We start from the raw sequence: 24,971 nt of genomic DNA on the forward strand, positions 1-24,971 counted from the left end.
TTCCACTGAAGTCCTCGGGTATGGCACTCAGAGGAAGGAATGAAGCCATAATAATGGCAGGCATCCACGTACCCTGCCAAGCCTTGAGGTTGAGACGGTTGTTTCACTAGAGTAAAATGTTGGACAAATCAAGTGGCAAAATTACCTACCCACCAGCCATGTTGTCATGAAACAGCTTATAACATGTCAGGACTATGTAGCAGTGATTGAATACAGCCCCCATTCTAAGGGTTTTCGGGCGTTGGAACACAAGTGAGGGAAGAAAGCCAGAAAACAACTTAATACTTGGAGCACTTACTTCACAAGGCAGTTTTGATAGTCATTACTCTAAAGCATGTCAACCAGTGGGAAGCCCTTTGAAGGTGGAAAGCACTGAAAAGTGTGTCATTAAAATCTTGACATTTGCCATGTGTAGTAGCTATATTTACCAAAATACTTGACGTATTCCCCTCTTTTCAATGCAGGGAATACTGTGATTAAAGGTAGTACTGATCTATGCCGTGGTAAAATACACATCAGGGTAAATTTTCCATCTGGCTGGTTCTGTGATTTCAGAGAAGGCTGGCATGGATACAGGACACTTTGAAGAAGCTGTAGACAGGTAAGTACTAAGAGTTGTTAATTACTGCTGGGAGAATGAGCCTAACATGTCAGAATCAAACTTTATTCCTGTATTTTGACCTCTCCACTTCCATTCTAAGGGACCCTTTCATAACTGTAAACTTGAGCTTCACTAAAATTCCAAAATTCACTTTTACCAAGTAGTAATAATTTGAGAACTGATCCTGAAAGGGGCTGAGTGGGCTTCAGGCACAGACAGACCCACATTTTTAGGTAAAACTTGGACGATCCCTTTTTCTACCCCTTTTGAAAAGTCCAAGTAATTGACAATTGTTTTATTTAATAAAACACTTATTGCAGTACCATCACCGGTACTGCACTCATGCAGACGGAGAGTATTGATTGATTCCGAGGATGCTGACCTGTGATAGTCTCTTGTAAAGCCGATGCAACTAAAAGAAGTTTTAAAGTATTACAGGGGAAGGATGAAGCAAAAACTGCATTCTGTATGTACAGAACAGGACAAAGAATCCAGGTTAGAGATTCCAGCAAGGGCAGACAATATAATAAACAGGCTAATTTAAAGGGTATATCAATGAAAACCTGTGCAACCTGGTCGAGGGTGCCTGCTTTGTCAGAGGGGTGGGACTAGATGATCTCTAGTGGTCCCTTCCAGCCCCTACAGTCCTGTGACAAATTTTAAATTTCAAGGTTGTGTTTTTTCCTTCCTTTTGCTCCGTTTTTTGATATCATATCATTAAAATGCTATTCCTGATGGAGCTGCTGAAGAATTACTCTGTTGCCATAAAGAGCAACATGTTCTGTAGTAGTACCTTTGGTATACTGGGTGCTTCTCCAGAGAGGAATAAATAAAAGACAAAAAATGTGGGAAGCGTCTGCTTCCCACTAACCTGAGGGTGTGATTTGCAGTGCTAGGTAAGAAAATGTTTCTCCTGAATTCTATACATTTAGGATATTAAATTTAAGATACTAAGTTCTCAGCAGTGCAAGTGCCAGGCTATACAAGACAAAACCGTTTGTCGTAACTCATGAGTGTTGTCATTCAAAGAAATTGTGATTTGAAAATAACGTCAGACAACCTCTGTTTTGTGATTTATTTTTTTTTGTCCTGCTCATGCAACAACTCTTTTCAAAGCTTAATTTCTTGACTAATTTGTACTATTAGTAACTTATAGGAAATTACTCTACTTTGGTGGCAGTGTAGGCCATCATTTTTGATAGAATGAGGTAAAGGGAATCCTATACAAGTAAAATATCTAACTAAACTCAGTGTTCATGTGATAAATACCTGACTATAAAGGATAAGCAGGAAAGCTAATGTTTTATATCGATCAGTTCTAACCACTGTGTTAAATACATCCACCTTTAATTTTAGACACTTTACATATCAAAGGGACTTGATAATGACATATTTTAAATAATCTTCTGATTGAGTGAGATATCAATCACATATCCAAAGCACACGTGCATACTTGTGGTTTACAAAACGAGTGACTTTAGAAGAAGAAACTGTTCAAGTTGACACTGATGTGATACGTGGCAATACTGACGAAGTAGGGATTTTTTATGTCCTTAGCAGGCAGGTCAGTCATCCTCAGCACACGGTGAGGATGTACAAAGTAAATAACATGCTGGGAGGATGTCACCAGCAAAAACACTATCACCCTACAACAGCTAGGGCTGTTCTGATTCTCACTTTTTACAAAGAGGAAATGAATCTGATGTACTGCACCTGAGAAGAAAACCAAGACTGACTGACTTGCCTTTTACGTAGCCCATCACCAGGCAAAGCCAGTGGAAACAGTACCATTCTATTCAACTGTACTGGCTCGGACCCTGACTTGACGTGCTTTGAGCTGCTAATGAGGATGGCTCTTCCTATTTCTTGCTGCTCAATGCCTGGTTTTCCCTCTTTGGCAGTATTGCCACTGAAGCAGTTGCAGTCTGACCACAGAAAGGGAGGCATGTGCACAGAATCCACCTATGGGAAGAGCAGGACTGCCCTTTAGCCTTGGCAGAGTTTCTAAGGGGCCAAAGTCTGTTAAAAAGCCATACCCATATGAAATATTAGGACTTGATTATCTTCCAGGTGCAAGCTACTTTTATTATGGCTCTTAAACTTTTATGCACCAGACCTTGCTTAAGTCATTGCTGAATTCTATGTTCGCTTTTTTTGTCTCGTTAGCTCATGCAAGCCTTATTCCAGAGCAAGGACTGTAATATTTGCTTTACTGTGAGGTTCCAGGTTGGAAACGAAATGAAATTCTGAAGATGTTATGTCTTCATCATAAAGGTATGGATGAAAACTAATTAGAACAAACAGTAAAAAACACTTCAGTCTTTTTGGTAAATCTAAATGCCTGAAAATGTGAAGTAAGAAAAAATCTACAGCTCAGACTGCTGATGGAGCTCTGACCACCCTATTTCTCGGATCCAACCAGCTAGGACTCACATTGCTCCCAAGTGCTTATAAACATCATTACCTTCTTCCACAGCAGGGTATGTTATTTCTAATATACCACGCAAATAATGGAAAACCCGAGTGCTTTATCAGCTGCTATTCGTGTCTGAAAATGCCCTCCCACAGACATCAGCCACTAAGCATCACTCATAGCAGCAGATCCCTTTGGTATTCTCTCCATTACATGTGGAATATTTTATGGCTCTTGAGGAAAAACTGTTGTGCTTGAACTTGAGCTTGACTCGGGGTTATAGATCCTTCCTAATCCCTGCTGCCAGTCATTTTTACAGAGCGTTCTGCCCCTGAAGGGGTAGGGTCAGTGACTCACAGTCGAGGAGAGGCCTTATCTGTAATGACCTTGTTGTACTAAAATATTTACTTAGTTATCAGGTGGCAGCAATCCTATATTATACAGGCTTGCAAAGTCATTATGAGTATTGGGTAGGTGAGACGAGAGTTGGTTATCTATGATAAATTGCCTTGCTGAGAGAAATTACATTTTCTCGCGCTCTGTTTCAGTATCTTAATCTACCAGTGGTGATAGTGTTGGGCTGGGAAGTACTAATAGCTGCTATCAGGTGAGTCATTAATCTCAAGGTCTTCAGATTTATCGGTGGCCGTGCCAAGAGCTTTTCAGACTGCAGAGCTTGTTGCCTGTGTGTTGTGTTAAGGTGGAAAGCAGATAAAGATAACAGTACGTATGCTTTTCTGAAGGAGCGGACAGTTTGGAGAATGTGATTTTCATGGCAAGGATTCCTGAGTGATGACCTAACTTTCTGCAGTTTGGTCACACTTTATTTTTAACAAATAAACAAAGTAAAGAAGTAACGTTACCTAATTGATTCCCCGTTTTTCACTATCATGGAAGGAATCTGGAGAGATCCCAGATGATGCTGGACTTTCACCCTTGGGCAGTATGACCTCCAAGGAAGCAAAGCATTACTTTGTTTATTTACTTGTTTGACTTCAGGGAGACCAGACTACAGCCCATCAGTCCAGGCAGTTTTATGGAATGGTTTATGTTGGAAAGCCTTGCAACTGCTGCTGGCTTTATCACACAGAGTGTAACCAATCCGCAGACTTTTCTAGGTCAGGTGGATGTTCTGTGTTTGTAAGATCAGTGTTGCTGTGTTCCTCCCTTATCACTCCTTACCTCTGCTAAGGTGAATCCTAAGAGCTTGGTTGCACTTTTTACAGCTGCTTGACTCTCAGAGTCCCTTGGAAGGATTCTCTTTGTTAATCCATGTGCTGCAACATGAACCTGGCACAAAAGAGGTATTATTCCATATTTAATTTCACATTTCAGCAACAACAACAGCAACAAAAACCAACATGTACTATTCGTAGGCTTTTCCAATAGTAGGACAACATCAAATCAGCATCTGAGACAGATGTTGATAAGAACATTTGTCCAAAAGTCCAAATTTTGGGAACATCTTTATGGAAATTCCAAAAATTTTACAGTATAGAATAATATTTAAACACAAGTTTTATTTTCTGAACATGCACATATCTCTGCCAGACCTTGCAGCCTCCTAGTGGAAACTTTTTCCTGGAAAGAGAGAGTGACATGAACAAGGGTTTATTATCTGTGATGGTGACTGCAGCAGCAGGAAGAAGAGCCAACGTCATCTAACCCAGGGAAGCTATAATGAAGTCATCTGTGAAGTTCGGGGCAAAATTCTTCTGCTGTGGAGATGCTTAACCTGCCTTAACTGCTATGTCATTGTCTTTTTCCTCTCTGATGATAAGACACACACTGTCAGGAAGAAAATAATCTTGTGATTTTGTGGGGAAAAAAAGAAAAGCTATTTTCTATGGAAAAAGGAGAATTATAACTCACAGATCATCAGTAATCAACCAAGTCTGTTTTAACAATTACTGCTTCATTCACTCATAAGATTATGTTTGAGACCTTTTTGCAGGAAAACTGAAAATCAAACTGAATTATGGTAAATTGCTAAAACCATGTTGGCTTTTAACGATTTATTTTTAAATGACACTGCTGCTTTTGGTTTCCTCTGCAGTGCATAATGTAAGTTTATCAGATAAGAAGTGATTTTTCGTTAGGGAAAAATTATAAGCAATCTGGAAAGGAAGAAAAGATTAGTGGTTATCCATGATCAATTCCTTTCAGTGCCTCTGAGCAAGGCAAGTAACTCTCTGATCTCCTATTTTCCAGCTGTAAGAAGGGGGTAATAGTTCTCAGCAAGTGAAGAGATTCCTGTGAGGATAAATGCATGAGAGCAGGCTGTGTGATCAATGAGCAGTGGAGGGCCATATGGAACCGAAGACAGATTCCACCATGGCTGCCTTCTCCACATTAATTTGTAATAGCGAGCTTACTCTTTCAATTAAACCTTACAATCACATTTCTGCCAAGCTTGGTGTTGCTTCCAATTTCAGCGAAACTTCACAAGCTGGAACGCTGCCTACAGCTGACAGGGAAATTTAAATGCTAGAAAACCAAGCTTATGCATGGCCAAACCTTGTACAATTCCAGGCCTTGTCAGTATCTGGTATTGATTCTTGTTTAAACAAATAAGCACCCAGCTCCTTGTCACCTAACCCTGGAACAGTCTGCTTCACCTAAATGCTCTGCTCTGAATCCCAAGGGATTATGAGTGTCCAGTAGCAATTTATAGTGACTAGGAGTATCCAAGCACAGTTGCTTGTCTTTGTGAAAGGATGCTTTGCTTGGCCACTTCTTTTTTCATGTAGACCAAACATAACCTGGACCTCAGTGGACAGAAGCAGGTTGCAAGAGGAAAGTCTTTCTGTGCCTACTTGTTCAGTGGCCGTATATTTTTGCATATACGGTTTTAAACTGAGGACCAGCTGTTTTGCAAGGATAGTTAACCAGCATAGAGTAAAAGGTTCTACACAGCTGAGACTTGAAACATTTACTATGTTTATTTTTGTGATCTTCACCCAAGCCCACAGAACTCGGAAACCCCATGGCCATCTGTGGAAAAAATTGCTTATTGCTTAGGAGAGAAAAGATGGACTGAAGTTGCAGTTCAGTGACTTAACCAAGACCTTTCTGGACCAAAATTGCCTGACTGCATGTGCAGTCCAGTCTGTAGCCGCAAGAGCCCTTTGGTGCCTGTGTATTTTAGGGAAGAATGAAGCATTGTGGCTGGCCGCCGAGCCAGGCCATGCAGGATGCGGTCAGGCTGGCGCTGCATCTGTACCTGCAGCACAGTCCCCCCAACAAGGAGCCCATTCTGCCACTGCCTTCTGGCTCCTTTGTGTGATTCCTTTATTTAGCTGACCACAGCATCTCTGGGCGTTAAAGATGAGGTAAGGTGGCTGACATGGAGAAAGTAAGACCAATGTTTGGCCTCTTCTTTCTTGCCCGCAAGGGAACTATTTTTGATATTTAAACTCACACTGTAGTCCTACTAAAAAAAAAAAAAAAAGAAAAAGAAAAAAGAAAAAGAAGAAGAAGAAGAAGAAAAAGTGAAGAACTTGTTACCAAAAAGCCTTTTCCATGACCTCCACTGTAGAAGTAAGAGCTGACATTTGCCCTGGCAGCCCAGTAGTCAGCATCTGTTATGTTCATGTCTGTATCATGTCCATGCTTTGGCTCTTCCAGGTTAACTCAATTTTCAGATGCCTGAACTCTGATTTGTTCTCTGATAAAACACAGAGCTCCCAACTTTTCTTCATTTAACTTGTGCCTAAAACTTACATTGTCTCCAGAGATCAGGCTGTGACCCCTCTGATTTCCACTGGCATAATAGCTCTAGTTTGTTTTGTCACAATTTCAACTTCCAGGGCAAATTATTATTTTAACTTGACATACATTATTGGATTTTGCTTTCTTCCAGAAGAAAGATGTAGATCAAGAGGTAAGTGCAACCTCCCCCTGCTCTGAAAACTGTTGGGGAGTGCAAGAAGCAGTATTGACTTTCATGGTGGAGAAGGGGAAGGGGAAGGGGAAGGGGAAGGGGAAGGGGAAGGGGAAGGGGAAGGGGAGAAGGGAAGGGAAGGGAAGGGAAGGGAAGGGAAGGGAAGGGAAGGGAAGGGAAGGGAAGGGAAGGGAAGGGAAGGGAAGGGAAGGGAAGGGAAGGGAAGGGAAGGGAAGGGAAGGGAAGGGAAGGGAAGGGAAGGGAAGGGAAGGGAAGGGAAGGGAAGAGAAAAGAGAAGAGAAGAGAAGAGAAGAGAAGAGAAGAGAAGAGAAGAGAAGAGAAGAGAAGAGAAGAGAAGAGAAGAGAAGAGAAGAGAGGAAGAAAGAAGGGAAGGAAGAAAGAAGGGAAGGAAGGAAGGAAGGAAGGAAGGAAGGAAGGAAGGAAGGAAGGAAGGAAGGAAGGAAGGAAGGAAAGAAAAAGAAAAAGAAAAAGAAAAAGAAAAAGAAAAAGAAAAAGAAAAAGAAAAAGAAAAAGAAAAAGAAAAAGAAAAAGAAAAAGAAAAAGAAAAAGAAAAAGAAAAAGAAAAAGAAAAAGAAAGAAAGAAAAAAGAAAAGAAAGAAAGGAAGAGAGAAAGAAGGACAGAAGGAAAGGAGGAAAGAAAATTGCCTGGCATGTTTTCTGTTCTCAGTAGCTTCCTCTGAGTAAACATGGTGCTGCAAAAGAGAACAGTAAACCCTCTGTGAGGTAGCAGTGGGTTTTTAGACACGCTATGCATAATCAACCTCCAAGCCTGGTTACAACCTACGTATGATATACTGTGCTCTTATGTCTATGTTTAGGTGCATTTTATCAGTGTAGGCATACAGCCACAGCTCTACTCTAAAGCTGCAATTTTTGTTTATACTGTAAGCCCATACCTGGCCACAACCCCACACAGGAAAAGCTATACCGAGAAAAGCATACTTCTGCAAGAACAACAGAGTCATTTCGGGCTTTGGCTGGCACAGCCCTGCTGGGGAAATCACAATTCACCATGCTCCTAGTTGGCATTGCTGGTAGCAGAAGTTTGGAACAGAGTTGTAGTCTCACAGGACTCTCATAGCTCAGGAAGAACAGATTGCCTTTAAACTTACTGATCCCAGGAGGCTTAGGTCTTTGGTGTTTTCTTTACAGCCCAGGAAGCTTGTATGAGCTAGAACAGGCTTTTGCAGAGCTTTTGTAATGCAATGTGATTTGTTTAGACTAGAATATCCCTTCTTCACCTGTAACGATTATCTACAGGAGCAGATTTGTATATTGTCCTCTCCAGGAGATAATCTGTAACAATTTTGACTCAGAACCGCTTTTCTTTTTCTCTATTTTACCTGATAAAAGAAGTTTGCCAATGGATTGGAAAACTGGATCTTGTTACTGTTACCTTTGTGGCTTTAAATCTTGTGCAGGAAAAAAAAAAAATAACCTTCCAGACAAAAGAGCATTCTCTTTTTCCCCTGCCATTCAGTACCCTCCTGCAAAGGAAAAAAAAAAAAAAAAAAAAAAAAAGCAAAAAGCAAAAAGCAAAAACACAGAACAGAGCTACAGAGTGTATTTAAACATGAAACCGTCTACATCCATCCTGCCAACAAAAACAACAGTATTAATCCATTTTGTACTAATTTGAAATATTTAGTACTATGTTTCTTCCAAATCAAGCAAAAACTGAAATAAAATTCCTCTTATGCTGAAATAATGTACAAAAGGGAGTGTTTGAGAGAGCCTAATGGAGAATGGACCACAATCATCACTGTCCACTTATGAATGGGAATGGAATGGAATGGAATGGCATGGGATAGGATAGGATAGGATAGGATAGGATAGGATAGGATAGGATAGGATAGGATAGGATAGGATAGGATAGGATAGGACAGGACAGGACAGGACAGAACAGTTCCCCTGAGAGGCCATCGAGTCAACTGCCTGACCACTTCAGGGCTAATCAAAAGTTAGTTTCATTTTTCCCTTCTTCTGGCAGTGCTGATGAGCCAACCTGATTGTTGCCATTGCCTTTATGGCTGCAGACCCTCTGGAGCAGTGTTGCTTCAGTGATTTAAGGTTGGGTTGGATAGGACCCTGCCAATCCGATCTAGCACTTGATCAAGCAGTTGTCAACCCTGCCTGTGGGGTTGACAGAGAGGGGTTGGAACTTGATGTTTCTTGAAGTCCTTTCTAACCCAATTATGTGACTCTGATTCTTTTCTCAGTAATTTTCATAGCCGTATCTATTGAAGACAACAGCCAGACTACACACTTCTTGTATTTGCAGGTGATATATAGCAGAACCTTGGCTTAGTGTTTTCAAATGTCTACCCATCCATCCCCCTGACTTGAATTGTCATTACTGTGAACAGCCTTTACTGCTTCTTTTTTTTTTTTTTTTTTTTTTTTTTTTTTTTTTTTTTTTTTTTGTGAAAAACGTCACAATGTGATTCATTGATTACAGCGAGAAGCAGAGATTAGCAGCATTGTAACTTGGTGCTAACATGTCATGCAGCTAACACACATCAATTCAGATGTTTTCAAAAGTTACATATGGCACCATGAAAAGACTCTGCTCCTGCCATGGAAATTGACACACTCTAGTCTCTAACTGTTGTTTCTCTATAGGATTTGTCAGGGTTCTTGTCTTATTAGGGATATGCATTTGTAAATCCCATGCAAGTAGAAGTCTCAAAATCTCTGAAAAAAAGACTATTAGCTTCATTAATGACTCTTCAGAAGCAAGGTCCTCTCCTCACCAGCCAGCAATGCTGAGCACTTGGGCTTGGTCCCTTTACGTTGCGTGTCTTAGTAGGACAGGTGATAGAGGCCATGTTACCAAGGGTTGGGGCCTGCAAACTGAGCAGAGCCCAGCTTTGTTGGTTGTCTGTGGTAGATGTGCAGGGCAGAGGATTTTTACCAAGGTACACATGGGATAATAGATGGAGAAAGACATGAATGTCATAGTATTTCATGACAAGTTTTAATCAAGAAATCTTAGAAAGCTACAAGAAAGCTGGCTCTCACAGTAGATCTCCAAATGAAGAAATGTAAAAGGGTCACAGCCCAGACCTATGGACGCCTTTTCAAGAGAACTACAAAGCTTCACCTATCGGTTCAAAGCAGAAGAGCTCCTGGTGGACACGAGGGATGCTTTGGCTGCGTTACTGAAATCCTACTGACAAGGCTACCGTCAGGAAAGGGCCTATCAAGCTTTCTCACTATACTAGTGTTTCATTAGCTAACGATAGATGGCGCTAAATTTCCACCTGTCCAACGCTGTCAGCCAGAAAATGTATTTGAAGTAATTAGGCCTGCAAGATAACACTTAAAAGGGTTACTGCTGAAGTTGATGAAAGTGTGTGGGCATAGAGAGGCAGGAGCGCCAAGATGCTTCACCAGCTGGAGAAGTCTTAGGTGAGATAGTCTGGCTGCCAGAACAGGCTGCCAAGATAGTCAAAGGGAAGGAGCCAGGAACTGGAGAACGATTTGCAAATTCTTGAGAACAGCTATTGCGATCCTCTTGCTGGCTGGGTCAGGTAATGCCTGTCATTATCAGTGATTGAGGATCCCGGGCCAGAAGTATTAAAATCCCACTAGAGATTATCAGTCCAGTGGGTGGCTTGCCACAAGCCCTCTGGTTCTGGGATTAACCCACCCACAGCACTCAGGTCGTGTCTCAGCAATGTCTCTTGGAGTGAGGCCATGCTGCAGGACCAGAGGGAAGGACTTAGGGAACTCTCTGGCAGTTCTGCTGGCTCTCCACGTATGGCTTCTGGTGAGGAGTGGGGAAGAGGTGAAGTTGTTTCTTGCTTGAAGCAAATGGGAGAAGAAAGAGGCTTCCCTATGGAATTTTGCACTCCTTTTCTGGAGATAGCAGGGAACACACCCCTGAGTGTGAGGCTCGGTGCTTGCAGTTTTCATTGCACTGTTAATTTCTTTTGTATGACAGTCCAGCATCTTGGAGGGGGCAGGTACAGGTGAGGAAAAGGACAGGACAGCATACTGCAATAGCAATTCACTCTCATGCACACTGTGGAAATGAGATTCATAGGAAAAGAGGTTGTCCTGCTGGGAGCTGGAGCACAGCTGGTGCCATATGGCCTTTTCCATACTGCTCGGTTTGCTATCCTCACCTGGCCACTCCGAGCAGCTGCCTGCGGCCCCCCAAGGCTTTCTTCCTGCTGCTCAGGCTGCCCTCGTGCAGAATCAAGTCGAGAGCCTTGCCTTTTTAAAGTGCAGATGTGATGTTACTTAGTGAAGAGTGGATTAGGGAGAGGAGGGGTGTTTGCCCTGCTTACTTGGGAGGAGTACATATCACACGCTACTGGGCACCTGTGGGTGTCATTAGCCTTCAGTGCTTTCCCAGTGACGCATATCACAAAGACTGCTCACAAACTTGTTTTCCTAAACAGCTTTTCCCTCACAGACACACCTAAGCATAACTTGCAGGGCTTTTTTTCTTTTTTTTTCTTTCCTTCTTTCCTTATTATTATTATTATTTTTCCTCCTGTGACAGATAATCTCTTCCTGCATTTCTCAGATGGCTTCTCCTCAAAGCTGTTTTGTACAATAGAGTTTTGTGGATGATGGGTGCACTGAATGCACACCTTGTGGTATGCTTGCTTCTTTATGAGGAGGGCAAGGGCTGGCACTGCTGGAGACAACACAAGTGAAGGTGTGCAGAAAGAAAAGGAAAAGCCCCACAAATAAAATCCTGACCAAGGATGTGAATCGGGAATGAAAGATGCAGAGACAGAGCAAAGAACATGGACACATTTTTCTTGGAGATATACTGGTACTAAATGAGGAAGCTTTTGGCTCCCCTGTTTTTGTTATTTTAAAATGAAAAGCAAAAAATGGAAGCCTATCAACTTTGCAAAATAATCAGAATTGGTCAGATCTGATTCTCAATGCAGTGGCACCTCAAGAAGAGCACCCACTTTTGCAGCCCAGCCATTCAGAATGTGACTTGTTTTTACACAAGGAAAAAGTTTACGAAGCTCATCTGGACTCAATCCTGCATCTTTCCAGACACTTGCATGCTTCAAGATCTAAGAGTCCTCTTCCTAAATAATGCCTACTTGTTTAGAATGTGACTGTTCACCACTTTTGCACCATAAAAGCCTATATATGCATAGTGAATCTGATGCTTGCAATGTGTAGCCCAGAGGGTTGAACATGGAAGCCAGTGCTGTGCTCTGCTCCTACCTTTGCCTCTTGTCCCTCAGTAGATCAAAGAGTCATAGAACCAGAGAATGGCTTGGGTTCGAAGGAACCTTGAAGATCATCCAGTTCCAACCTCCTGCTGTGGGCAGGGCTGCCATTCACTAGATAAGGCTGCCCAGGGCCTCAGGCAACCTGGCCTTGAACACTTCCAGGGATAGGGCATCTGGGCATCCATCTACCCACATCTTCTCAGATTCCTTCACTCAGGGCTTCAGTTCTCTCTCTCTGTTCTAGCAGTACAGCAGTACCTTGCAACAGTGGTGTGAAAATGATTGGTTGCATCTCTGTTCAAAGACCTAGTTAGAAGTATTATTATTATTGTTATTACTAGGCAGTAGCTCTCTGAGATACTTTGTCAAGGAAAATATTGCCAGAAACTGAGGCCAGAGAGTTAAATGAGTCCTCCTGCCATTAGCACAGCTTCCTGTCTGCACTCACAAAACCGTCCTGCAGCAGCCTGTGGAAAGACTCTCCTGTCTTCTTTGGCAAAACCTTAGAAGCCCCAGTGCAAAAGGTCCTTAAAGCCTCTCCAGCATCAAGGGATTTGTTTACAGGAAGGCTGTGGGTGGTCATGAGTGGAGTCAGGAGCTGGACTTGATGATTCTTATGATTCTTCCAACTCAGAATATTCTATGATTCTATGCTTCTGTTTAAAATGAAGAAAACTGCAGGCACTCAGCTGACTGCAAGTGAAGGCCGATGCTCTTGGGCTGCCTGCCTGTGGCTCTGGGAGCTCTACTTCAGCATCAGGATTAGGAGCGCTGCTCTGGGCGCTGGCGGCTCGTGCTACTCAGAGGGGACAAGAGGCAGCTGAGCCACTGAGCAGCAGGGTGCTCCTCTGCTTTTTCATATCCTCAGACAAAGGGTGTATAGAGCGGAGACTAAGACCCATAAATCCGGTGTAATTAAAATACTAAATGTTAACCGTTAAAAGCAGTGTGAGCAAAAAAGACTCCGAAAGAGTTATTTTTTTTAAAAAAAGCACAGTTTTCAATTACTGCTAAATGAAGCAATAAATGCACGCACAGTTAGTGATGTATCTTAATTATTATTCCAAACTTCAGCATTATTAGTAATGCACTCTGGCGGGTGAGAGCAACAAGCTGCACAGGCAGCAATGGTTCTCCAGTGCTCTCCGGCCTCCAGGAGGTGTTGCTGTTACACAGCTCTCTTCGAGACACTCAGCACTGTGTAGAAAGCAGGGTGGAATAAAATGTGGTAAGGCTGGATAAAAAATGTAAACCATACTAAGTATATAGAATCCAGTCACAAGGATTTCTATTATGTGGGGAAAAGAGAGCCTTTAGTGTAATATGTGTCCGCAGTATAAATAGTTCAGCAAAATGTAAACACCAAATATTTCCACCAGAGATCTTTGCAACCTCACATACAGTAGCCCTACTTTTCTTTTTCGTTAAGGACTTCTTTTAATAAAGGGGCTTTTGTGGACCGATTTGGGAAAAATAGCGGCCACCTGTAACTTTTTTTTTTTTAACCTAGCAGTACATACAGTACATCTATCAAAAGCGAAGGAATTTGAAACCTGCAGACTTTTTAAAGAAGCGAGTTCCACACATGATATAAAACAAATGCCATGTGTGCACCAAGCCAAGCAAATTAACAAAAGGGCAGGGGCATTTCCAATATTGCTTAAATAACTCAGGCTTAATAATGGGCTCTTTTCACACATGCACACAAAAGCTGAAATGTGTTTAAGAAGAAAAACATGCATTTTCATTGTGTGCTAAGGCAAGAACCTCGACTTTTTTTAGGAAAGCCATTAACCCTGAGCACACAAATTCTCTGTGGGCTTTCTTAGGGGGTGAAGGCAGCACCTTGATGTAGAGCTGTTCTCTGCAGGTAGAGGGGGAAGACCAGTTTGCTCAGACTGTTGTGCACTGCTTGCCTTCAGGAGTGCACTCCTGAGGCTCCTTCCTCACAGGGGAGGCATCACAGACTGGTGCTGCTTTCAGTGATCAGAGGGATGTGGAGCACTGTGTGGGTGAAGTGACTGATGTGGAGTTCAGTGTTCAGAGGAGACGAATTCTGCTCCTGCTAGAGTTGGGCTGCTGGGTTTGGATGCTCAACAGTTCTGCACGTTAAACCATGAAATGTTCCTAAAGGTGGCACCTTAAAGTAGGGGAAAGAGGGTTCAGTTAAGCTACTTTTCCAAGCCAGTCCCTTATTTTCCACAAACCTGGATGAGTTATTTACCCTTCTCCCTGTGAGAGCGGTCACCGTCAGCTGCTGGTGGTCAGCGTGCCAGTGGTGAGTCTTGGTGGTGCTCCACAAGGATCCAGATCTGTTAGGATTTCCTTAAAAAGGAAAAAATATTTTTTAACATTATGGTGCTTGTGTTTTTCAGTCCAGTGGAGACTGAAGAGACAAAGAGAGATAGGACAAAAAGATACCAAAAACGTGACTCATGCAGGAAATTTAAAATTAAGCGTTGGTTGATATAAACAGCCTTTTGTATAGAACTGTTGTTCTCAATCTTCACTGGCTTTGAATAAGCATACAGCACGCCACACTTTGCTTTTCCTGTTGGCCTCCATTTAAACTTCTCAATTTCCTGTGGCCACAGCAACATTGAAAGGTCCTGTGAATAAAACCTTCACCCTCCCTCCGTACAAAATACAAAGGGCCTCTACCACAGATCCAGTGGAGATGAACTCGGACTTCTCTGCCACAGTGATAGAGAACTCCCTGTGACCACAACACTTACAAATTCCTGTCTTTGGACTCCAGCCCCGCAGATCTGATTGCACTCAGCCTGAGCCTAAGGAGCGAGGTGCCTCTGCCACTGCTCTACTTGCAGGGTATCTGGAGCTGTTGGTGACTTGTTATGTGTCTGAGGCATTATGGACTCTCTGAGCCAAACTGCTCGGTCACAGCAATGCTCCAGAAGCTCCCCAGGCAGCATTCTGTCAGTGCTGAGGGGCATCGGTGTGAACAAGAGCCACCTACACCCACAGAGGTTATGTCACAGTAGGGAAACCCTGAACAGTCAACTTGGGTTTATTATAGTTCCTTTCTGCAGCCAAGATTTTCCCTCTAACTAAAAGCACTTTGCAAACGTTATCAAATAGCTCTATGATTTAAGATTTTGTTCCCGTTTTGAAAACACAGAATTATGCCAGAGAAGCTTAGTTGTCCAGGAATCACAGAGAAAGTCACACCAGGGACGTGAACAGAAATGAGTGGATCCTCATTCCTCTTTTCTAGCCATTTTTATCCTGCAAATTTTTCTCAGTGGTCTCCTATTGTCTTGCCATGAAATTAGATTTGGGGTTTTGAGATAGGGACCTCACCTTTCTTTTTGCCTGTTACAGACCTCACAAATCGTTACTCCCAGGGAAATAATGAGCATTATTGGTGGGTCAGACATTCACCTGCTTAGTTATGTGATTCCAGTGCCCATCAGTTAGACCCTGAACCCTGACTGAGCCTTGATTGCAACAGTTCATACACACATCCACATTTACTGGGGATCAACAAGCTGCTGTGCATCAGCTGAGCAATGGCAGCTTAGATGCTGAGGCCCAACACTACACCAGCTTTTCAGTTTCACTGGTTATTTCCAGAGGATCTGGCTCAGTAGACTGGCTGATGTGGCATTTTCAGCCTACAAGAAGAGCAGCTGTCATGGCTATTTGGTGCTATCATATTAAAAAGAAAATTTCTATAATTAAGTGTATTGGAAATAAAAATTATGTTGAATAATGTACGTTGCTCTGAAAGTAATGCCTGCTATTTATTTCCATGGAAACTACAACAGATACAAAGAGCACAGTAACACTGATAGAGCAAATTCTCAGCTATAAAACACTATTTTGCAACAATCTCCACCATCAGTTATGCATTTTCACCTGTGATGAACAAGAGCCTGCATGACACACTTGTAAAAATGAGAGCAGAGATGACACACTGTTTCACAGCTGCTATGATGGCATCATTGTTAGGAAAATGTTGCCCATGCAGTCCAAATTTCAGGGAATATTTAGATGTTGTGGGTGTGTTGAGGGATATGGTTAATAGAGAATTATTGATGATAGGTGGACAGTTGGACTGGATGATCTTATAGGTCTTTTCCAACCTTGATGATTCTGTGATTCTATGATTCTATGAAATTTCTCTATGCTCATATCCAGTTGGTCTCTATAAATGTTCAGCAAACATCAGTGAACGCTAATTCATTGTTGCAATTTTTTTTCCACATGGAGGAATTCAGTGACACACCTTTGCTTCATACACACTTCCACGTTAGATGTCATTTTATCAGACTGCTGCCATCTGTCACATGGCAACAAAACGTAATGGGATATTGGTGGGAAGGTTCAACCTCTCCTACCATACCATCAACATCCAACTCTTACGTCATGGGCCAACATAATAATGTAGGAGGCATTACTTTCAGAGCAACCCTTTCATAATATCCTAGTAAACATGAAACACAATTGCCTTCAGTGGACAGGTTCATGAATATTTAACTTTATCCTGTACTTATGCACATGTCCTGTGTGCACTGCCCTGAAATGGCTGATCACCAGCAGCCAATCTCTGCCAAACACTGTCCTTAAAAAGGAGACCTATGCACCCTGTCACCAGCTGCTCTGGCACAGTTGTATACCAAGAAGAAGCTCCTGGATAGGCATATATTTGTTATGGTGTTCATTAATATCAAACAAGATAGATAGCTTAGTGTAACATCTATGCTTGTATGTAAACCTATGTAATTAAAAGGAAAGAGCCATTACAGCTTTCCATTACTTAAACCTTCTTCACTTGTTCTAGTTTAGTAGTACTGGGTTCTTTTTAGATCCAGTTCTGGCAAAGAGCTGGATAAATACTATACTGTTCAAGAAACAAGATATCAGACTTTGGAAAGGACCTTTTGCCAGCTTCAAAAGAGTGCACTAGTTTGGTATTAGACCATTTCATTCAGTACTCTGAAGTACAGCTGGTTGAAATTCAGTCATATTTTCCTTCATTTATTTCTTAAATTTGTTACTTTTTGAAACAAACAGACAAACAAAAAGAAATAGGAGATGTTTGTCCATTTTAGTTGACATTTTTCGTTTTCAGTACAAAAAAAAAAAAAGAAAAAAAATGTGAAGAAAAAGAAAGGGAAAAATCAAACAGATAAAAGAAAACACTAAATTGTAAAAGTGAAGAAATTTAAAAGGAGATGACACTTATTTGCAAAACAGTCATGTTTTTAATGAAAAAAAAAGTATTTTTTTAATATCAAAAAGGCCTTCAGAATAAAATAATCCAGCAGCTTTTCTACACAGTTACCTGCGTTGGTACTGATTTCCCTGACCTGATTCTCCATTACTTTCCTACTGTGATGAAGTTCAAACTGTCTTTGGTAGGTACAGAGTTTTCCCAATGTGGCTGGCTGTGTTCTTGACCTGGTGTTTGGTCTGCATGAATCTGAGACAGCTGAAAATAATGACTGTTGCAGAGCTGCAGTAACCTCCTCCTGATCTGAGGCTGCTCCTCACTTCTCCTCAGCAGGCAAGTCCAGCCTCAAAAACCAATAGACTGAATATTTGAAAGGCCGCTAATGGGCAATTGTGTCAATGGATCAGTCAGATTTCAAAGCAATCTCTAGGCTGTCTGTAGCAATAAAATGGACCTTCTTGAATAGCCCAGTAATAGAGCAATCCCCAGTCTCCTGTATGACCAGCACAGGTCACTACCATCTTTGGCAGCCTGCATGAATAAGGAAGCTCACTACGCTACCAGCTGGCAAAGCCAAAGCAAAACAATTTCATCACATGGATATTTTTTGTCCTGTACAGGAAGGAAGAGTTTGTGAGTAGTCATCAAGCTGCAATCTGTAAGGTTTTGGGTTGTTTTTTTTTTCAGTGCTGAGCAATCTGATCAGTCATCCATACTCAGTGACTGAACTCGGTGTGTCTCAGGGCCAACTGCTTGTGGCCTCTGTGCCTCTCCACTAGTCATCACTTCAGCAATGTGTTTTGTCCTTCTCCAGACCAGCTAGATTTTAACAGGCTGCCTTTGAGCTCTTCCCTCAGCAGTTTCAAATGTATCCCTCATGTATGAGGGCTGCATGTGTGACATGTATCCTTCTTCCTCCCTTACCCTACACCCTTGCAGCACCTCTTGCAGGGTGCAGGCTGAACCTTGCTCCTGCTGTTGCTTTCCCTGGTACCAAAGAGCACCCTGGCATGCGAGCCTTCCCCATAGCAGAGAGGGAGGGAGGGAAGGAAGGCAGGAGGAAATCCCTCTAAAGTTTTCAACAAATAGGCAAATTTTGCTGGGGAAATGGACCATACATGGCTTGCTGGCAGGCCTCTGCAGCAGGGGAGCCCACAGTTAATCAGCCCTGCCTTCACCACTGGGTTTCACAGCAGCTGGAACCATGACCCAGGGGAGGCAGGGATGATTCAGCTGTAGGACAAACAAGGAATTAGTATAATTACAGTAAGAAAGAAATATCACCACGATCTCCTGTGTATTAGCCCACTCCCCTTCTGTAAGGCTGTATTGAAAACAAGACCCTGTCTAGTGGTTTAGAGAGGAAAGTCTGATGTGTCAGGATGAAAGATAGTAAGAACTTGTGCTGGGGCTGCCTTTAGGCCGGGCATAGCAGTGAGGGAGCAGTGGAATTCCCCTGCACTGCATTGCAGTGCTAGAAGCCTGTCACAAGGGCCAGAAGCCTGCCACCAGCAGCTCTTTGGCATACCTGGCCCTCTGGCCTTCTGCAGGCAGCAACAGCAGTTTTGAGGAGAGGCTGGAGACAACCTCTGTCTGTGATAGGGGTTGAAGAGAGTGCTGAGCAGGCTGCACAGGGCCTGAGGGAGAGCCCTGAGGGAAATGGCTCTTCCTCTCCAATGGCCCAGCTCATCATCCTTTGCAAGCAAAATGGCAAAAATCCATTCAGGGATGCAGCAGCTTTGGTGGGAAGGCGACAAACTTGTTGTCCATTCACTGGCTTTTGAACTTTCAGTGCACCAGAAGTGTACTCTGCACGCTGATCTGTGAGAACCCTGAGAACCTTCTGTGGCTGATAAATAAATTAAGAATATCTCGGCCTGACAGCATCAAAAAAAAAAGACAGAAGAGAAACATCTGGCACTGCTGCTCAGTTCTCAGTCCTAGTATGTAAATGCCTGGTGAAGTACCTGAGATGTTTCTTCATCCAACATGCCACAGGATATGTCTGTTATCTGAATGATGAAACTGCCACCTGAGGGCAAGATCTTGTTGAGGCAGGAGCTTGAGATGGGGAACCCACTGACCAAGATAAGGCAGCCTCCCCAGGTGCTGGTCCCACCACGTTCAGGTCAATGTGAAGCACCTGCACTGTGTTGAAAGTCCTTCTCACTCAGATAATACTGGAAAGCTTTAAGTATGTGTATGCTGTGCCGAGGGCCTTATGAAGACAAACCATAGAAAAACCATCTCCAAGCCAACTAAACTTACTAAAGTGGTAAAAAGAGAGGAGGATTGCAGTTGTTATCTGACTAAAAATGCCTAAAAGCACTCAGATGCTGGATATGATCTGTATTTACATGGATTGTTTCAAAGTGCCAGTCAGGAGTGACAAGGTGGGTACCTGAGGGACATGCATTGCCTTCACTGTTGGAGGGAAATCATTTGTGATCCTAATTGTCTTTCATTCCTTCATTATTGCTTAGTGTTATTTAATCCTTCTATTTCAATAATGCCCTGAGGCTTTGATTAAGAACTGGCAGTGAACTCGAGTGCAGTAAAACTGTTTTCACTGTTACTGCAGTTGTTCCCCATCAATGGAGGAATCATCTTTCCCTTAAGTACTCTCCTGTCAGCAGCTTGCCCTCTGAATGATGAGATATGCTTACTGGACATTTAGCCATGGCCTTCTAGAGATCAGTCACAGTACTTAATTTTGGTTTGTATCTGCTTTTGGAGATGCAAAATGCTGAGCAGTCAGTGCAATTGCTGTCATTGTTTGATTTCAGACACAGGTTTGTGCTCGTGGCTCCCAGCTGTGGTTTTTGAGTACTCTTGGTAGGTGACCTTAGGTTTCTCTGGAGTCTTACTCTGCTTTGTACAAGCAGGAGAGAAAAAATATGGCTCTATATCTGTAGCTCTGAATTTCAAAACTGCAATATATTTTTTGAATTTAACTCTTGTTCTTTAATACCTATCACAAGCATATATGTTATAAACAGTAAGTGTCTCAGGATTTGGGGATACATTGCTTGTGTTAATTATTCTTGTCACATCTACTTTGTTTATAAACATTTGTAGTTCTCATGTCCATTTTTTTTCTTCTGCTGAGTCACTGTTATTGAAGTGAAATATCCCAAGCCTTACTCTTAACTGTTGACTCAGTGCCCTAGTAAAGTGTGGGCAGCAGTAATTCAAGTTCATGCAGTTTCCATAAGAAAAAACTTCACTCACCTTGTCAGATTAAAATAAATAAATAAAAACCCACCACATGAAATCATAAAATTAATCAAGGTATTTTAAAAGGTGAAAAGATTGACCTAGTTTAGCTGAGTTTGACCACTTAGCATATCTCTTTGAATATCGGTATTTTCCTCATGAAATGACATCATGCGATTGAAAAACTGTTGTTGGTAAGCTGATTATTTGGGCTTCAGGACTTGCTTAAGTTGCCATATTACATTCCCAACCCAAGAAACCTGGATAGATTCAGTCCCTGCCAAAAAGCATTTAGTGGTTCATCTCGTAAGTGGAGCTGCTGTCTTCTTTGTCCTCCACAGCCTACAGTTAATTAAACTAGGATAAAAGAAATACACCAATCCCTGTGTCATATCTACTTGTGAAAATCATTCTAGTGCAGACCTCTTGTCTTTACACTTAAGTACATTTCTACCATTAAAGAATGAGCTATATTCAGTGTCCGTAGAAACTAAGGGGATTGTTAGCATCAATTATAATGTCTTTATTTATTCTAAGAAAGAATTAATTGAGAATAATTATTATTAACTCACTATAACTATCGCATAGGAGCCCACTTTATCTATGAATTATTTTTAAAATTTATTAGGCAGTTGTGAAGCATATTATCACTCTGGAATTACAAACCCCACCCGCTGAGGAAAGTAAGTGTTAAAATTTCCCAATTTCAATGGGAGAAATGGAGACTGAGGGGATTAGTTTCAGAATGGAGACTGAAAACCAAGCATTTCTATTTCCTTTTTCTTTTTCTGTAGGCCTTAGCCCATCCAGTGAAGCTGTCCTTGCCTGTACAGAAAATATGGGATGCTAAAAGCTTTCCTGAGAAGTCACAGATGATAGTTCAAAGAAAAAATTCACAGATGCTGTAAGCAGTAAGTAGTTACACATCCAGTATTTTCCACATTTTGCTTTGTTCATAGATATTGATCCAATCTCATGAATGTACGAAATGCTTCAATAATTTCTGATCTCTAATTTTAGTTTCTTGAGTCATGAGAAAAGTTTGGGATCTTAGCACCCCAGAAACAGTTTTTCTTTGTTTTGTTTTTTTTTTTCTCTTTCCCTCTCAAGTAATACCCTAAGGCTAACCAAACTTGAAAACATTTTGAAAGTCAAGAAGCCAAGGGGTTAATTTAATTTTTTCATGTTTAGGATTTGCTTATCACTTACTTAGCATCTTAGCCATTTACAACTGCTATGAGTTCATGGAAAACTCTGATCTAGTAGTATTTAGATAGTGACTTTTTTCAGTTTTAGGTGATTACTGTAGTGAAAATCAGATCTTGTCTCCTCCCAGCACTGCTAAGGAATGGATGACAGTCCACCTTGATAATAATTCAGTGTCACAGAGTAGTTGCTTTAGCTGAGTACATTCTAATCAGTGTTAGCATAAAAATAACTTTCTATTAAGTTAGATGTTCCTGACTTTTGAGGATTGTTTTTTTGTTGTTTTTGTTAGGTTGGAGTTTTTTTCAGTAAATGTTGGAACAAATAGTATCCCATATTGGTTCTGTAATTAAGATATGCATATGTTGACTCCAAAGATCCCTAATTACATCTGCTTTAGGGATGCTATTTGAGAGAAGATAATTGTATACAGTTGCTGCAAAGACAGTAGAGGAGCTTAATCTGAAGTGTAAGAAAAATTTAGAAAAGTAGCTCTGTATCATCACTTATGGTGTGAATTCTTTTCTGCAGATATTACTGAAAATGTGCATTGTCTGATATATTTTACTACAAAGTTATAGATATTTAGATTTTAGATGTAGATTTTAAACTATCAGCTTCTTCTTGATTAAATAAAGGACAAAATTTCCATAGATTTTAATTGTGCAATCTGAAGTCCCTGAATAATAGATGCACTGAAATGGCTTTCAGCAAGTAGTTGTTGTTTTTTAAAATCCAAATATTCCTGAGCTGTCCTAAGCTTCATGAGCCAAATTCAGCTCTACAAGCATATTCTTAAGTCTAAACATAAAACGTAGTGAAAAAAAGACAGGCAGACATGTCAGGTGCATGGTAGAACTCTTCCATAGAGATTCTTCCTTTGGATTTGATGTAATAAATCAAAACAAAAGGTCTGTAAAAATGTATAATTTGAATAAAAAGGCATAATGCTGTGGACCTTCAAGCTGCGGCATACTAGAGACTTACAGCAGGCTGCAGAGAAAGAGGTGAAAACAGGATTAGAGATAGCAAAACAAAATGGCTACAGTCTCCATTGACTAAGAGAGTCATCCTGAAATGATCTGTGATTGGATGCTGCCTGGTGATATAGGCAGAATTTGAAGGAATGCTTCCCGCCTGGCCACTGGCAAACTTGCAAACAGCTAGAGTTAAAAATTAACAATCTGACAACAAGTCAAAATACACTTGTCTGTAAATCAAAAAGTACTGCTTCAAACTCAGCCAAATCTGGCTGCTCCTTTATCCCCCACAACCACCATCATAATTACAGCAGCTGATTTTCCTCACACCCACCTCAGTGATTTCTGGGGGTTTTGGCCAGGTTTTCATCCCCATATGATTCAGCCTACTTTTACTTATGTTTAGTGCATTGTGTAATAAGCAAAGCTTACATAAGCTAGGCACTGTGGCTCCAGCTTCAAAAACCTTCATCAAAAATAGGAGATCAGAAGTGAGATAACAACTCATGCAGTTGCCTTCTTTCAGCGTGGATACAGATTTAGCTGTCTTTGGGCTAAGTGCTAGGCTGATTCAAATCTGTGTAGAATCATTAATTCCTATCTAGTTCAGGTAATTTACATCCTGCTACAGGTCTGGCTTCTCATCAGGAAGGGTCCCAGTATTGAAACCTTGAGACTAACTAGTCAGAAAAAAAAAAAAAAAAAAAAAGAAAGAAAGAAAACAACCTAGGATGAAATTTTGGCACATTAAAGTGAGGGGGAATTTCCTCATTACCACCAGATAAGCCCCCATCTTACTCCAGAACAGCCAACTCTTCAAAGTCAAGAACTGCCACTACAGTGTGCTTCTGTTCCTGCCATGAATCTGTCCCTGTCAGAACACGCTGTGGTTCCTGCTCCAACTCACTTATCTGGAAAAGGTAAGCAGAAACAGCCAGTTCTCACAAGAAGATGTCTGATTCATTGATGGAACTGATACAAACTGGATTCAGTGAGGTTTAGGTACACAGAGCATTTTCATATGTCCAGACTGTAATAAAATTAATCATATTACTCTGCCATCTTAACAGCAATGGATTAGGGTATTTTACAATAAGTATTGCAAAAATATAGAGTAGGAAAAGGTTATGGGGCAGTGGATATTATCTACATGATATCCAAAAGCCTGAATGTGCTCTTTTCCAAAGGTTAAGTTAATTCCACTGGTATCATTTTGAGTGATTTTTTTTCTAAAGAAAATACGTTTTCAGTTGTTGGGTAAGGCTGTGATCACTGCTACATTGATGCAGACCCAGAATTATGCTGCTAAAGTTAGTAGAGCTATTCCAAATTTTGGCTGCAGTAGAGATCAATCTCTGCTCCTGTATTTTAGAATGTCTGACTTCTTATAAAGCAGGTGTTCCACACTTAGTGTAAAATAAAATAATGAGGCACTGATATTAATGAAGGAATTAAATGAAAAAGCTCCCCTCAGAAAAATGCTGAGTTACAACCCTGGAAATTTCTGTATTTAAGATTGGGGTTTTTTCAGTGTCTCTGCACCTTCAAGTTTGACCTTTTTTTGTTTGTTTGTTCTCTTTGCCTTTTGTTGTTGTTTGGGTTTTTGCTGCTGTTGGTTCATTTCATTTTTACAGTCTAATCTTTCTCATAATGGGACAGACACATAGCCTTCGTTGGAAGATTCCCCCTATCCTGTTGCAATATTCATAAAGCTGTGCTTTTAAACATGCTGCAAGATAGTCTTAGTAAGACAAAAGACATCATAATTTATTGTTCCAAGATTGTTCATTCAATAAACTAACAATAATTTCCATGGAGATTAAGAGTCCTGGGACTGTAAAAGTCTGTTTAACTGAGCTTTAACTAGCATTGATTCAAGTATTCAAATTGTCCCAGCACTATATAATTGTTCTTTATAGGTAAAATGCCCTCTGCTTTACAGGGGACAGTAAAATAAACATTCAGCCAGAAGTGAAAATGGCTCCTTTAAAAGGTAGGATTTTTTGGTTTTATTTTTATTTTTTAAGAGAGAAGAAAGAATTTGTGCAATGCTTTAAAAACAAGGCCAGCTTCGGCCAGAATACCTTGTTACACTGCAAGGACAGGCATGCAAAACATTGCTATTGTTCTGAAAGATGCAAGACATAAATATAATACTTATATCCTTGTATTTGACTGTATCCAAATGAGAAAGCCTTTTTCTGTTGTTGTTCTCAAGTGCCTTTCCACGTTGCTCTGGAA

At 41.2% G+C, this 24,971-nt stretch overlaps 2 long non-coding RNA genes across 2 annotated transcripts; both read left to right on the forward strand.

Annotated features, from left to right (window-relative positions):
• The first annotated feature begins 67 nt into the window (after positions 1 to 67).
• Positions 68 to 6,978, forward strand: LOC149919676 (uncharacterized). Its single transcript, XR_016469123.1, has 3 exons — positions 68 to 601; positions 2,768 to 2,875; positions 6,824 to 6,978. It is a non-coding gene; the product is annotated as an uncharacterized LOC149919676 (long non-coding RNA).
• Positions 6,979 to 19,295: 12,317 nt separating this feature from the next.
• Positions 19,296 to 24,724, forward strand: LOC149919677 (uncharacterized). The gene is made up of 4 exons (XR_016463671.1): positions 19,296 to 19,721; positions 21,339 to 21,455; positions 23,512 to 23,650; positions 24,673 to 24,724. It is a non-coding gene; the product is annotated as an uncharacterized LOC149919677 (long non-coding RNA).
• Positions 24,725 to 24,971: the final 247 nt, after the last annotated feature.

Source organism: Phasianus colchicus, chromosome 1 (assembly GCF_987193195.1).
Source record: "Phasianus colchicus chromosome 1, bPhaCol1.hap1.1, whole genome shotgun sequence".
In the NCBI taxonomy this organism is placed as follows: Eukaryota; Metazoa; Chordata; class Aves; order Galliformes; family Phasianidae; genus Phasianus; species Phasianus colchicus.